The sequence below is a fragment of the Chelmon rostratus genome, chromosome 9, assembly GCF_017976325.1.
Source record: "Chelmon rostratus isolate fCheRos1 chromosome 9, fCheRos1.pri, whole genome shotgun sequence".
Lineage (NCBI taxonomy): Eukaryota > Metazoa > Chordata > Actinopteri > Chaetodontiformes > Chaetodontidae > Chelmon > Chelmon rostratus.
Window position 1 is genome coordinate 16,853,878 of NC_055666.1, and position 13,911 is coordinate 16,867,788.

Here is a 13,911-nt window from a genome sequence, read left to right on the forward strand (position 1 = left end):
CAGATGTTGAAAGAAAAAGTTTGTAAAAGCAATAAAACCAGTGGTGAAAGGAAAGCAAAGAGAAAAGATGTGATCATCTGGATGAAGACTTCATTTGATGCAAAGAGTGACTTCCTTTTGATCCTTCTTAGATCAAAGGCTGGGGAAGCTAATGGAGAGGCACAGGTATGAAAGTATTAATGAATAAATCAGCACCTATGGCCAGAATTATTTTGTGAATAAAGAGCCATTCATCATCTCATTCTGAACATGGATGTTTTATGTTGTGTTACTTCCATCCAATTTCAATTTTAGTGTATTTGTGCTACTCAGAATGTAAAATGTAAAAGGTCTAAAGACATGAAAGATTTTCCCACAGTAATAAGAAATCAGGATTTTTTAAGAACTGTAGTGGATATGCCAAATCAGAACCAGAATAAGAAAAGAGCAGATGACCCAAACCTTTCTGTAGTTTACCTCTCTCATATTAGCCCAAAATGAGGAACATTTGTAATTGCATCAGTGTGCCACAAGCTCCAGATTGTCTACATTTTCCAATTTTGTATCACTTGCACCACAGTTCACATCTGTTGCAGCAGTCTGAGTGTGTTGCCTGCAGCAGAAATTAGTGCTGCAATGACATGTGGTGCATGTAATTCATTTGGAACTTGTGTTTTTAAAAAGCTCAATTTTAGATTTTGGGACTTGCACCAACTGTGTGGCTTTGCTGGCAGGGTTTTCCAGACTTATCCCACCGCTTAATGACAAACAGTGGGTGTTCAAATATAATGTTTCTGTGTCTATTTAAAAGCTAATATGTAGGCTAGTGTCTAATTTCTACTTTTCGCATGTTTGTTAGTATATGTTGCAATGTTCTGATATTTGCTCACGCTTTTTGGTAAATGTTCAAATGTCTTCATAACCACTGTGGTAAGAAATGAATACCACAGAAATTAAGCATAATAACACAACTGCTTTTGGGAAGTACAATCTGCACAAGAACCAAAATCCTTCAATCTGGACCAAAACAAATGTCTAAGTGGGACCAAATGCCAAATTACCACCAACTACCATGGCAACAAAAAGTGAAAAGCAACTATCACACTCAGCACACTATCCGAGATGATCAACAAATGAAATAAACATGTACACAAGCCAATTAGAGCTATGTTCAGAAAGTGGTACACTATCTGCAAAGCATGACAAGGGTACGATTGTGAAGTTGACTGGCAGGAATATGTGTTAGAGCTAATGTATTGAATTCCAATAAATCTCTCAGGTATGCAGGGATGGTGCTTAAGTCTATGCTTGAATAAGCTTTGATAATTACCCTCTAGCCTTTTCCAGAGTGTGCTCATTGTCTCTTTATAATGAGGAACAAAGGTAAATACAGCCAAAACAGAACGACTGCTGACTAGCAGACTGGCAGGAGTTGCATTGGTTTTAGTTCACTCACTTCACTCAGCAACAGTTCAATCCAAATGTATTTGTAAAGCACATTTAAAAACAACCAAAGTGCTGTACAATCAAAAATAGCAAAGACTATAAGACAACACAGTAACACACAAAGACTGGTTTAAAGGATAAAAGAACAAAAAATGATACGACTGTAAGAAAAAGAGAGGCAGTTCTCATACTGAGGTAAAAACCAAGAAACAGCACAGTTTTTTCGTTCTGTTTAAAAAGTTTCGCTCCTGTGAAATATTTTTTTCTTCCAGAGATAATATTGAAATGGAGAATGACAGGAAGTAATAGAGAGAAAGCGTGAGAGATAAAGTGTTGGTGGGTGAGAAGCAACAAAGCTTGTCAGCTGGATCCCAACCCTCAGTACCGTGCCTTAGCCTACCACCAGGAGGCTGCACATACTTCAAATCTTATTGGACACACACACACGCACACACACACACACACACACACACACACACACACACACACACACATATATACACACACAAAAGACTCCAGGGATTCTGCTCCAAACACATAAGTGCTAAGTTCAACCTAGCGAGAGTTATTGTGACCTATCTAAGAGTGCCTTCTGGTGGACTGTCGTGTATGAGTGTGTGTGTGTGTGTGTGTGTGAGGGTGTCCGGCCCATAAATTGCCTTTGTGTGCACAGATACTTCCTGCATACCTCATTCTGAGCGAGACACAGAGAGCGAGAGAGAGAGTGTAAATGCTTTGAGCTGGAAAAACCCTCAATCATATTTAATGGGATGATTTATCCACACACTGTCATGAGACGATGCGTTTGCATGCTGGGCTGTGTGTGGAAATGTGTGTTTTGCTGAGAGATGGGGTATATCATAGCATCTCCTGGTCCTGGCATATAATATTGCAGGCAGATGGGTGTGTGTATATATATATATATATATATATATATTTTTTTTTTTTTTTTTTTTTTTTTGTGCCGATAAATGTAATGCACTCCTCCTGTACTGATAGAGAGCAGTGTTAGACTGATATAACAGGGCAATTTTAAAGCTGTTCATGTTTCTCTCAGACATCGGCCAGGTCACATTGTCCATAGCTGATGTGACGGAGGCTCCTGTCTTACTGCAGCAACTGAATATGTTTTTATGAATATTATTTCTTCATCACAGATGGCTAAGCAGAGAAATCATTCCAGCATGGTGTGGGAGGATTTTACTCACAGCTTCAGGGTTGTCAGTCTGTAAAACCTGCAATGAAACCTGCCTCACCCTGCCTTAAGGGGCTGCCAACCCACCTAAAAGCTTTCATCTGCGAGGCTTTCACTGGCTTTTCAGTGGCCCATGGTCTAATTGCTATCCTGCCAAGATAAAACATGCTGGGAGAAACAGTGAATCATGTTAATCTGAGTTTCTGTTTGCCATTAAAATTGTCAAATTTTTAATTGAAACATATGGAATTTTTGGTCGGCCGCCGCTTCTGTCGGAAAACATGAACGCTCATCATTAAACCTGCATGTTTGTCTAACCCTAATTGGAGGTAAGGCGAGTGGGTGAAGTAGCTGGACTCGAGCATGCAGCGCTGTGAATATATTGTCAGCACCCAAGGCCGCAGCCCTCAGAGAGCCCCCAGAGAGATAATACAATTTATTTACCGCTTATGCATAAAAATCTCTGTGCTGCGTAGCCCACAGTGTGAGGTCTGACTGTTTTAATTATTAGCTGCTGTGTTTAAAATGAAGCCGCCAGCATTTTCATTATTTGCACCATATTTATGCAAAACACCTTCACTCTGGGTGTCGTGTCTGTGTTTCTGGATGTGTGTGTCCGCCCATCTCTAGACCACCTCTCCCTATTTTCCTCTCACCTCCACTGCCTTTTCACCTCCTGTCCTCCACTCTTTAGTCTGTTCCCACCTCATCCTCCTCTGCTGCTCCCCTCCTGTCTCCAGTAGCACTCTCTCTATCTCAAAGTCTCGTTTACTCCCTCCTCTGCTGTTCATTCTCTCTTTGGAAACCGGCTTCCTCCAGGGCAAAAACTCTACAGCTCACTTTGTCTCCCTGTCCGCCTCCATCTATGCTCCCCTCTTTCCATCCTTCTTCTTTATCCTCTCTCTTTCACTCCTTTTCGCAATACAATAGGTTTCACGAACCATCTATTGAAAATTCCCATTTGCACTGCTTGCTCTCATCACTGTTGGAGTTTTGTCCTGGCTACTGAGGGAAAGAAAGGAAACAAGCCAGGAACACTGCCACCACACACATATGCACACAAATAGGGAATTTAATGTAAAAAGTTTTGATTTTCATGCTTTGTCAAGAATCCCTCAAATATACCTGAAACAAACTGAAATAAACTTGACCTACAAGTAAAAGGCAGAACTGTGCATCAACACAGATAGCAATAGAAGACTGGCTTGATAAATCAATTCGATATACAGTCAATAAGTCCCATAGCTTGACATCCTACTAATAACTTAATCCCAGCACAAAAAATTTAAATGTATCAAAAATCAGACAGTTAGACAGGAGAGACCAGCGTTCAGCACAGAAAGCAACAGATCAGCAGTCACAACAACCTGAAAGAGCTTTTGTGCATAAATAAGGTACCACGATCTCAGTGGTTCGTTGATAATTTGGCTACTTAAAGTTGATGAGACAGTCTAGCAAATGTTAAAGTCTGGCTCCAAACACATGAACAGCATAGCTTTGATGTATGTTGCAACCCTGATTCCCAAAAAATTTTGAACGCTGTGTTAAACATAAATAAAACAGAATGTGATAATTTGCCAATCGTTTTTGGCATATGCTATATTGACAAAAAAGCTAAATATATTTAATGTTTCACGTCATCAACTTCATTTATTTTTGTAAATATATGTTCATTCTGAATTTGATGTCAGCAACATGTTTCAAACAAGTTGGGACAGGAGAAACAAAAGACTGGGAAAGTTGTGGAATACTCCAAAAACACCTGTTTGGATCATTCCACAGGTAAACAGGTTCATTGGTAACAGGTGATAGTATCATGATTAGGTATGAAAGGAGCATCCTGGAAAGGCTCAGTCGTTCACAAGCAAGGATGGAGCGAGGTTCACCACTTTGTGATTGTATAAAGGATGTTACCACATGGGCAATTTCTAAACCTGTTGTCAGTAAACACAGCTAATTTGCAAACGATTGCATTTTGTTTTCATTTATGTTTTCACGCAGCATCTGGCAAACTGATTTGGAATCGAGGTTGTATTAACGCAGTTACCTGTTCCAATAAAGAGGGGAAATAGCACAAAAATCACCTGAACCATTACCATCTAATAGTGCATGCAGAGTGCAAGTGCTTGCACTGTCACCAGTAATTAGACCCATCCCAGGTTCAAGTCGCAAAGCTCTCAGAGAAGAAAACCTGCAACAAACCGTAACATTACAGTGCTTTCTCCACCGCTCATCACATGCTGCTGTGTTATTAATCGCAAAAGTGTGTGCAGACGTGGTGCAGATAAGAGGCATCCAAAATGAGGGATTTTAACTGATGAACTGAAGATATCGACTGACAAGACTGACAACCCTAACCCTCATGTAAAAAGCAACGAGAGAGAGGCAAAAAGAAGTAAAATGAGAGAAAAGAGAGATGGACAAAGACAGAAAAAGAAACACAACCAAGGAAAGAAAAAAGAAAGACAACAACTAGAGGGCCCAAGAAATAGATCAAGACAGAGTGAGAGACAAAAGTTAGTCTAAATGGAAAAAGAAGAACAGGAAGAAAAGGTTTGAAAGGGGATGAATGTCAAAAAAATGTCAAAAACCTTCTAAATGGTCTACAGATGCTACTTAACACCTTCCAACAGCCTGAAATAGTCGATCTACCGTATAAGCAAATTCAGAGATAATTGACCTCAACACTATTCTGAGTGAGAGGAGAGAGATGGAGGGAAGCAGAGAGAGACAGAAGCAGAGACTGTACTGTGGTGTGAACTGCCATAGAGAGTAAGTGGGAGGTAGTGTTGTCACAGTGCATAATGGTGTTGCTATCATTATCACTGGCTACAAGAACAAAGAACAGAAAACTGGTTTGTGTGTGTGTGTGTGTGTGCATCAGCGAGAAAGTTTGCGGGTCAAAAGAGCAACAAAAGTGTGTGTGTGTGTGTGTGAGCACGTAAGAGAGGCTGCGAGAATGACTGTTTATTTATGTACGTGTGGATCAGATCTGGAGAACTTTGCACGAGTGTGTGTGCGTCAGGTGTCCATTTTAGGGGGACAGCTGCTGATCGAGACTGGTGGTGCACAACCCACCCTGGTACGTATCTGCCTTGTGAAGCTGATAATACCAGAATGTTAGCGACAGTATTTAACACATTTGTCTTAATTTTTCATTCATCAGCACTGTAACATTTTTTTCCTCTGCATGTGTGCAACTACAAAAATACTGTCAGTTTTTTAAGCACTCACTCACATTCCTGCAGTCATACTTTAAGAGATTGCAGTGCTTGGTATTAAATGGAAAAGAAAAGAACCACAAAGGAGCAACATTTCCCTGTGGATTATTAAAACACAGTTTTGTCACATCAAACGGGACAAATATGGGACAAAAGTGATATGAGCATTAGTACATCAGTTCCACTTACAGTGCAAGCTACTGTACTGCTTTGTTAAAGGAGTGCACTTACATCTCAGCAAATATATTGTTCAATTTCTGAGTGACTGAGACAGAGTCAGGGCCGGATTAATGCGCAATTTACTAGAGGGCTGTTGTAAGGCTTGTTGTGCAGGATTTTTTTTCTTTCTTTCTTTTTTTTACTTTTTGGTGATATTATTTTCTGCTCCAAATCTGGATGATGCACTAAGCGGTTAGGCGGCATGAGCATCCACGTTTCATCCAATCAGATTATCGGGGGCCGGCCCCGTTGCTTTGCATGCAGCCAGTTGTGGACTTCCACTACTACCCTTGGCAGAGGAAGCGTTTGCTGAGCTGGGAGCAGAAATAGGTTAGAAATTATTGCAATGTCCATAATTTAAAGGGTAAATTTGGCAATATTTTAGATTGTTCTTATCGTCAACAAATCCCATAAAAACACTAAAGCCAACAAGCCACATTCCTCTGTCATAGATCTTTACAATCAGTTACATTTATGTCTGAAAGGAAGACATGCATTCAGCCCTCAAAAATGCTGTGTGTTACATTTTTGTTAAAAATTATTTAAAACAAAAAAAGTGAACCATACTTTTATACTGGTTGACACGTTTGTTTTCTTCACAGTGAACATGGGCACAGTCATTACGTGTGTATTAATCCACATCTGAAAATAGTTCCCAACAAATGTGCTATTTACTCCTGTTTGAGTGACATTCGCTAAAAACTACAGCGCCTAGCTGAAACTGTACGGTTATGATCTGTTTTTAAAGACTTGTGTCTTCAGTAGGAACAAATGAGCTTGGGGCTGAGTGCCACAGACAGGTTAGGCAGGTGAGAAAGCACTGAGACGCAGACTAACACATTAAAATTTGTTGACAGTGAGGAAATGCAGAAGAACACCGACCTTCTGCTTTTACTCATCTGTTCACTGCAACTAACTGATGAGGAGTAGAAATTAGCGGCAAAAATGAAGCCAACCCCCGGTGTGTGTCACAGCCGAGAGCCTCCCTTCAGATCTTTGCTGCTTATCCCCGTCCTGTCGCTTCCCTCATCTCTCTCCTTCCCTGCCCCTCCCTCTCATGCTAAATGGAAGCTGTGTGTTGCTGTGTTAGAAAGCTAGTCACATCCCTCTCACTCTCTTTTTAGCCCCTCTAAGAGTCTCTCCCTCTCTCTTTTTCATTTCCCACCTCTACCTTTCTTGCTCTCTGTCTATCCTTGACACAATCTCTCTGTCTTTTTCTCTCCCGCTCTGCTCCCTCCAGCCTTCGCTCTGTCCACGCCGACACCCTCGACTGAGTCCGCTGGAGTCATGGCCTTCAGAGCCTGACAAGAATTCAGTGCCTGCGAGTGTGTGTGCGTGAACAAGTGTGCGTGTGTGTGTGTGTGTGTGTGTGTCTATGTGTCTCCAAGCATAGATGAAATATGAGCTGTTAAATATGAATGCTGGGTTATGTTCCGATGCCATGTAGTCACGTCACTCATGCATGGAGGAGTAGTAAAAAATGTGCGTGCACATACACACACACACGTAGTGTACGTTCGGTGTGTATGACAAGTAACTGCAGAGCTTCTGTGGTATTATTCTGCATCGCATTTACTATCCATTTGTCTGTGATACTTGCTACTACCACAACCACACACATATAGAGGCAGGCCCTGGATTCAGGCTTCACTGACTTTAAACCTTGCTCAGGCTGACAGTAATTTCTGCCTCCAAATTACATTCCAATGGCTTCATAAATCTGCTGCCTCCTCCTCCGCCTCTTTCTTTTCCCCCCATCTTCCTGCCTCTGCTTCTCTATCTTCCCCACTTCTCTGCCGTCCCTCGTCTCTTCCTCTCTCCCTTTCTTACTCCAGCCTCGCTTCATTTTTCCTGTATAAACCTCCACCCTCCTCCTTCCCTTTTCCGCCTCTATTTCACCATCTCTCCTTCTCCTCTTTCTCTTTCCCCCCGTATCACTTGTTTTCTCGTTTCCCCGCACTCCCTCTCTCTGGCGCTGGCTCAGTAAATGAGAAACAGGGAGGCAGAGATGGGGAGGTTACGTGTGCGGGGTAGTTAAACAGTCACATACACACATAAATCCATACAGATACATACACACACACACACACACACACACACACACACACACACCTACACAAACACAGATGTACACACACCCACACTCACAGATGTGCTCACATCCACAAAGAAATGTGTAAATACACACAAACATGAGAGCACATCCACAGTCAAACATCATAAACAGCAAATTACTCTTTGATTGAAAGACAAGCATTTGTGCTGCTGTATATTTGCCATGCCTCTAAATTGACTTGTGCGGACGTGTGTGCATGCACACACACACACACGCACACGCATGCACGCACATGCACACACATGGCCGTTTTAATGAGAGTGTTCATTTTACAGATAGTGCCTCTAGGTGAAATAATTGCCAATGTTGGGCCCTGATGGCTGGTCCAAGTGCTCTCAGGCCAGTTGTCTTTATGGGCCATGGCGGGCCACGAACACGCCCCTCGTCTCCCTCGCTGCCGCTTTAACTGCTGCTCTGCTGTAGCCGAAACACACGCAGGATGAAGACACGGGCATAATATGCATAAGCACACAATGTAGACACCAACTTACGCATTAATACCAAGCACACACATACACACGCGCCAAGAGAGAGGCCAGCGGAGAACAATAGGGCCGTCTGACAATGGGGCTCAGAGGAATTCTCTCCTCCATATTAATATTCAGCAGAGTGGATGTAGAGAGAGTGTGTGTCAGCAGGGACGCATGCTCATCAACCTCGCTAACACTGGGGTTAGGCAGCCACATGATTACAAAGTACTCAGACTTTGGTCCCCAGCCCCATAACTATTAATCCCTAGCTCCTACTCCCTCAATTCCTAGCTCCTAGCTCCCTACAGCGCACAGAGCGAGCACGCTGCCAAGTATCACAGCTGTCACTTTTCTTCACTTTCCATTTTCTGAATCATCCCAAACAGCCTGATAGAGCAAAGGGGTGGATGGAAATGGAGATTTGATATTGTCGATTTCCTGCTGCTGTCCCTTACAATGTTTCAAATTTGTGAAAGTGCAGCTCGAAGGTCATCTGGAGGAGAATTTGCAAAAACAAACCATTACATTTTTTCCTGGTAATTTCTGATGAATAAAGCCAAAAACACCCAAGCGTGCACCCTAAGCTTGTTTTCTCTTTAACCAGGAGCTTTCCTTTCTTGCTCATTTTCATCATTTCCACTGCACCTCATGTCAAAGCAAAGACGTATGCAAGTAAACACACCTGTGTGGCCAGACTCTCCTCTGTATATCTTACCTCCATCTGTAAATTCTACAAGGTGACCACTAACAACGTACATATAAATACTTTGGCCATATTTCTGTACATGTTACCTCCATCTGGAAATTTACAACATGAATCGCTTACAGCATATATTTACACATCTGCTCTGTTTATCTTCTCAGTCGCATTATCACCAGCCTTCTCTATCGGCCCTCCCATAAAGCAAAGGAAAAAAAATGCTAATATCTGATCATTATTGTACAAAGGAGTGAGGAAAACAAAACAGCGAGAGCATTTGGACTGCACAGAGGCCACAGTGAAAGTCACATACTGTAGCGTGCCTGTAGGCTACACAGTTGTCATTGACTGGCTCACAAGAGCAGAGTGATTTCTGTCCCCCTGAGGAATGAGACCTTCTCTGTGCTCTCTGTTACGCAGAACAAAAACAAGTACAACAGAAAAGACGCACAGAGAAGGGTCAGCTAGAAATGTTTTTTGACCTCAACATTACATGGTTAGCCTGCCCAAAGTGTGGGAACTGCTCTCTTTATTACTCTCTACTACTCACTAGTGGTTTGAGAGTTATGAGGAACGAGGAGCTAATATGCAGGAATTGTTTTACAAGGAAAAAAGTGTGTTATGCAGTTTTACCAATTCAAAGGAAAATGCTGAAATACTTAAGATGATGAGAGTATTTGTATCTTCTCTGCACCCACTTACTGTTTTACATTACATCATTTGCCAGTGTTTCTAAATGACATATTTCTTCCTTGTATTACCAGCTACTCATTTGATGGTTGTTACTCTTCAAGGACCTGTCTTTAGAGTACACGGTTACATGACATTAATAACAGAAATTACGAACTTGCGTAAAAGAAATTAATGGACTGCAACCTGAACATCTGTTGGCTAAAACCTGAGTTTTCATTTAATAGAGTAAAGATAATTCACAATGTCTATTCCAGGGCTGCAAATAATGATTATTTTTTGTCATCAATTTGCCATTTATTTTCTTATTTTAGCAATTAATCGAACAAAAATGTCCCTCACAGTTTTGAAAAACCCAAGTTGACTTCTTTTAAAATTGCTTGTTTTTTCCAAAGCACACAGATATTAAAATTTCTCTCATAGAAGTATAAGAAAAGCAAAACAAATATTTACATTTTAGATGCTGAAACCAGTTAATTTTTTGCATATTTCTTTAAAAAATTACTTCAACCATTAAATGATTATTAATTGTAACTTTCCGTCACTCTACTAATCGATTTATCGACCAAACGTTACAGCTGCATTTTTTGTATTCATGCTAAATACACGGTTGCCATGAAAAACAGTGACTCAACCTCTTTGAATCTCTTTAATTTTATAGCCTGATATGAGAGACCAAATGCAAGCTGTTGACCTCAGATTGACACAGATGGAGAGTTTTTCTATGATGTTTGAATTTGAATGTGAATGAGGGTGCTGCTAAGACACTTGACAGTGTCATTTTTTTCTAGATTTCTAATGAGTGTGCCTTTAAAGAACTGCACTTATTAAAATCAAAGGCATTCAAATTGTATAAAGGGCCAGTAAGCTCAAAGAGAATTCAAAGCTCGTTGTGATCCAGTGAAAGACAGCTGGTTTCATGTCAAGGTGTATCCATTCACCTTTAAAAGGTTGTGTAATCTCTGTCTTGGAGGTTAGGCGATGTTTTCTGATGTTGGATAAATGTTGGCTATTAATAACGGAGATATTTCCTTTGAAAAGTGGCACAATTGCCTCAACAATGTCCTGAAATACAGTTATGAGGAACAGAAGTCAGTGACTCTCTTTCTCTAGCCTCCCTCAAACGTAATTTTCAGCTACTCTCCTCTCCTAAATGCATAGCATCTAACTTCTGCCTCCCTGCCCTGATACATGCTCCATAATGCTCCTTAATTCCTCCGTCTCCCCATCACAGTCCCTCTAGCCAGGCTTGCTTCGGAAAAATCCATCACAAAAAGTTTTAAGGACAGCCTCGACATTATACAGATAGAGCTTCACATATTGATGTCTAATGGGCAATGGCAGTGAGCTGTGGAAATGCTGCTGATGTTCAATATTCACATCTTGTCCAATGCAGGCAGACATTTTGCCTGCGGTAGGCAAAGATTAGTGCAGAGTGTAAGGCTAGTTTTGGACCAGACACTGCAACCAATTAAGGGGACTTGTTTTAAAACGACAGTTAGTGTTATTAAAGGTGACATGTGCTCTTAATACATGACTGATGACATCCAATTAAAAGTCTTCATTTGAATTATGATCTGACTTCAAAGCCCCTTTAAAGCCTTGGTCTCCAAAATACTAACATGAGAGGATTTAATTATTTTGAAGTATTAGACATCAATCAATGAAGTACGAATGACTGGAATAAAAAAGGGTACAGAGCAGCAAACATAAAGCTCTGTGTACATCTAGGATGTCCTTGAACACACCATTATCTCCTTTCTCCTTAAATGTCAATCACAAAGTCGACTGTTTCGCAAACAATGTCTATTTAGCATTCTGTCCATCTCGAGCTGTTTTCATTACGCATGTTAACCACACTCTGCACATATAAATCAGTTTACTATGCCACAAACTGGGTATCAGTCTAGAGCTGTTTTATAAAAAGGGACAGTTTATCTCACCACATACTGCCCAACTTCATCCCACACCAACCACCTACCTACCCAACTAAAACTGCACATTCAGTGAAACACATTCCTTTCCATTTGTGGAAGCAGTTAAAACACCGCACCTTAAATAAAACACACACAAACACCATCACTCTGAGTTTAGGATGTATGGCACACAACTTAAAGAGATTTTTAAATACCCTCCAAGGATACATACACGCACAGACATAAGCCTGCTGACCAATTTCTTCTCAGCTACGGCAGAGTGTCCTTTGGAAATGAAAATGAGGACAGCTTTATTTGTCTCTATTTGTGTTTAAGCAAACTGCATGATAATTTCCCAGTTGGCTATGTAGTCTACTTACTCTGGGATGAAGCGAAGAGGCGAATGTGAGCAGCAGAGCAGTTAATGGCATTGATGAATCTGTCTCTGTGCACTCAGTATGCCTGATGAAAACCTTATATTTCTAAACCCAGTGTTCACTTGGGGGTTCGATTCTGCACAGAAGATACAGGCACTTAGCGCGTGGTGGTTTGATGAAAGCTCCAAAGCTTTGTGTGCCGTTAAAAAAAAAAAAAAAACAGATATAAAACATGGAGTTACCTTAATGGGAGGTTTGTGTCCGTTGGGAGCTTAGCATTGCGTATGTACAGTGTTGACCTTCAGGAAGTATTTTCATGAGGTACTTAATTTTAAAAGGTGTAACCATTCTGATGGGGATAATTATTTAGCCCGTGCCTTTTAGTATTCCATATTGTGCCAACGTTTTAACTCAAAATTACATCTCGCAGTCCCTTAAAGAAGGCTGGTATTTTTAAAAAATGAAGATAGGAAAGCATTTTTATTTATGCAGCCCCTTAAAAGCACCTAATTTGAATCTATTTTTAGCTATTGCGGCAATATCTGAATAATATTTTGAAGTTGGAAGGTAATCAACATGACAGATCTGTGAGATTACAGAACTATTCTTTCAATAATATATTTCTTCAACCGCTAAAATTTGGGTTCACTTACTAATAAAAGCTAAACTAGTTAAAGGGCTCAAAACTGGCAGGCTCTTGTTGTGCACTCTGGTTTAATTTCTGATGTGTTACAAATGGCCCATTGTGTGTGGTTTAAGAAGGATTTTCCCATTTCCAATTTTCTCAAATACCTTGTTACCCTAATTCACTGCATCTCCAAATGAAAATGCTAATACTGTACGTGTCTGTGTCTCCTCTCAGGGCAGTGTTCACACACACTCAGCCAGCTGTCCTGCTGAAGCAAACACCAGTCAAGTCTACCTTGAGGATACTAGACCGCGGTCCACTTCTGCCAACCTGTGGGAGAACTTTTCACACCGAGCCACGTGACGGGCCATTACAGCGCTGCTTAGAGCGGACTACATACAGTACACACTGTCATCTGGCTTTGCTGCCTCTGAAGATATTCTGTGTGAACTGAAGAGGAAGCAAGCAAACATTTCACAGAGGAAAGTTGTGACTGAAAGTGGGAGGGAAGGAGAGAGGAGCAGGAGCGGAGAATTCTCCCTCTGAACTCAGCTCTTGCAGCCTGTGCTCTGCTCCGGGCCAACCTATCCATCACAGCCTCAAACATACTCATTACCATCACTGAACTGTGAAATTCATGTTGTAATAATTGTTATAACACAACCAATAATAACAGATCATAAGGACTCTGCTGGATTTTTCTGAGCCGTGGAAATCTCACTTATTCTCTCGTCGCTGCTTATTAATTAAAACTATACCTGGTCATTCAAAGCGAGTGTAGCACAGCACAGTACTATTTTTGAATGACCCACTGCTTGCATGAGTGTCCAGGATTGCTTTTGACTTCGAAGAAGGACCCTTGAGCCCTCAACCATCTTCTGACTGTCTGCCCAACTGTAGCATTTGGGTGTGGAGTGGTGGTTTCAGAATTAGGCCTCTGGACACTTATTGAAG

The 13,911-nt window shown here is 41.1% G+C and overlaps 1 protein-coding gene across 4 annotated transcripts in view; it reads right to left on the reverse strand.

Annotated features, from left to right (window-relative positions):
- Positions 1-13,911, reverse strand: part of macrod1 (mono-ADP ribosylhydrolase 1) — a 111,997-nt gene that overhangs the window by 65,648 nt on the left and 32,438 nt on the right. The window lies entirely within an intron of this gene.